General features: G+C 48.6%; 1 long non-coding RNA gene across 1 annotated transcript; it reads right to left on the bottom strand.

The window, feature by feature from the left end:
• Positions 1-354: 354 nt before the first annotated feature.
• On the bottom strand, positions 355-1,965 carry LOC116629730. The gene is made up of 2 exons (XR_004298808.1): positions 1,880-1,965; positions 355-441 (listed from the first exon to the last, which is right to left on the bottom strand). It is a non-coding gene; the product is annotated as an uncharacterized LOC116629730 (long non-coding RNA).
• Between the last annotated feature and the right edge of the window lie 747 nt (positions 1,966-2,712).

The raw sequence follows: 2,712 nt of genomic DNA, 5'->3' as shown, positions 1-2,712 counted from the left end.
TACCTCTAGGAACTCCATCAGATTCTCACAGTCACAAAGTCCCTTTTGTGACTTTGGAAGGGGAAGGGGAAGATTCTTTATTGTGACATATTCTTCAAGAGGGCTCTGTAAGGTAGCACTGCCTTCCAAGGGGCAGAAAAACTATATCCATCTTGCCTTATCTCAGATGGAGAAAATAATTTTTCCCATTTCAACTCCCACTTGCCTTTCTGTTTCGCCAAAGCCATGTGGAAGGAGAAGGGGGAATTATACCTCTGAAGAAACACTTGTGAACATCCATAGCCCAGATAAACAGGTCCACTAACAGGCTGAAAATAACCCATAAGATTATAAAATGCTTTCCCTCACCCATACCTTGCTACCACACTGACAGAGCTTCAGTATAACAATGCAGTACGGTTGAACTAGCAGCCAGATGCAGAGGTCTCTGAGAAGGAGCCCCTAGGGAAGGATGCAAAGAAGGGAGAGAGGGAGAAAGAAAAAAAGGAAGAACTTTAATAATAAAACCAGATAGATATTACAAGAAACGTAAAATACAGACTGATAATTCTCATGAGCACGGATGCAAAATTCTAAACTAATCATTAGCAGATCAAATCCAACAATGGGTAAAAATATTTATACACCACAAACAAGTAGGGTTTATTGCACTTATGAAACGCTGATTTCACAATAAAAAACCAATCAATGTAATCCATCATATCAACAGCCTAACGAAGAGAAATCATATGATCATGTCAACTGATGTAGAAAGAGTATTTGACAAAAGCCAACAACCATTTTTGATAATAACTCTAAGCAAACTAGAAGTAGAGGGAAACTTTATCAACCTGATGAAGATTGTCTATGAAAACCCTGCAGCTAACATTATATTAAATGGTGAAAAAATGGATGCTTTCCCCCTGAGTTTGGAATCAATGCAAGGATGGTCTTTTCTCACCATTCCTATTATACATTGTAGTAGTGGTCTCAACTAGTGCAATAAGACCAAAAAAAAAAAAAAAAAAAAAAAAAAAAAGTTGTGTAGATTGAAAAGGAAGAAATACAATCTTTATTCATAGATGACCTAATAGTTCATGTAGAAAATCCCAAGGAATCTACAAAATAACTCTTGGCAATAGTAAGCAAGTATGGCACATGAAACAAGGCTAATACACTAAAGTCAATTGCTTTCCTGTATGCCAGTAATGAACAACTGGAATTTAAAATTAAAAAAAATATTATTGAAAGCATCAAAAAATGGAATACTTATATGAATCTAAACAGGATCTCCATGTGGAAAACTACAAAGCTCTGATGAAAGAAATCAGTATCTAATCAAATGGAGAGATATTTTATATTCATGAATTGGAAGACTCAATATTCCTTTATATATTTTGAGGCTCTGTAGAAAGATACATACATGTTTATAATCATTATATATTCTTGATGGAATAACCCTTTTGTCAATAACGTCCTTCGTTTCTGTTTTTGAACCTCCAGGTCTCCACGAAGGGAGCGCATCAAATCCCACACAAATGAGGGGCTCACCTCTGCAGAAAGAGTCCGGCCGGTGGCGGTGACTAACTCCACTGCGCCCCGAGGGGACCAAAGGTGTGTCCTTTAAAAAGCCAAGAATTCCTGGGGCAAGCCGCCCGCCCTTCGTGCGCTCTCCAGGACCACCCGCCTCGGATTTCGGCCTCCCGACCTTGGCACCCCTTTTGGATTCCGGAACCCGCAGCTCCCGGGAAGGAGCTCCACTGAATTCCTATCCCGAACCCTCAGGCTCCCCAACGCCTCACCTCGGTGGCAAGCAGACGCCCGGCCCCGGAAGAGAGCAGGCGGCGACCCCCGCGCCCCTTCCGCTCGCGCTGCCAGGTGAGCCCGGCGCCCCCCTCACCTGTCCGAGGCTGCGTCGCGGGGGCTGCCGGCCGACCGGCCGGCGCGCGCCCCTCACCTGCCGGGACCCGCCGCCGCGGCAGCTCGCACGCGCAGGAGCAGCCGGGACGCGGCGGGGGCGGGGCACCTCCGGGGCCGTCCGACTTCCTCGGCCCCCGCTCGCCAGCCCCGCCTACAGGGGGCGGAGGCGGCCGCGCGTCACCTTGGAGCCACCTCCCCCCCGAAGCGCCGCCGCGGCGGCCGGGGGCTCCGCGGGCGGCTGGTCCTGGGCCCCCGCGGAGCGAAGAGGAAGAGATCCCTCATAACGCACTCCTCTGGCTTGGCTCGAAAGAAAAGGAAGATGTGCCCCCGCAGTCTGGCAGGGACTAGGGGAGCTGAGTTCAAAGTGAGGAGGGAGGAGAGGTGTGCCTTGCAAACTTAAAATTGCTGAGTAACAGGTCTTCGCGGACACTCAGAGGGGTGCCCGCTTTGTGCCCTGGCTCCCTAAGGGATCAGTGGGGAGAGAGCAGCCTGCGTTTTTACCACCCTGACCCTGGCAAGGAAGTACCAGAACCAGGTACCCCATCAAATCCCTGCCATGCATGCGCGATTGTGGGTGCAAGTCGGCCACCCAGACGCGCTGAGCTCTTTGTTTGCTGAGCCTTGGTTCCTGGTCTGGAAAGATTAGGCCGATTTCCGTGCCCAGCGCGTTGAGTACTCCTACTCAGAGACCCTTAGAGATCCTTAGGTCCGATGACAGGCACTAAGGCACTCAGCAAATATTTGACCTTGCTTCCTTTCCCTTGAATTCTTTTTCTCCCTCCTTCCTCTCCTCTTCCTGCTGTACTCTTCTTG

The sequence above is a fragment of the Phoca vitulina genome, unplaced genomic scaffold (genome assembly GCF_004348235.1).
Source record: "Phoca vitulina isolate PV1807 unplaced genomic scaffold, GSC_HSeal_1.0 scaffold2572, whole genome shotgun sequence".
Classification (NCBI taxonomy): domain Eukaryota; kingdom Metazoa; phylum Chordata; class Mammalia; order Carnivora; family Phocidae; genus Phoca; species Phoca vitulina.
Note: the sequence above shows the minus strand (reverse complement) of the source record. Positions and strands in the feature narration are given on the sequence as shown.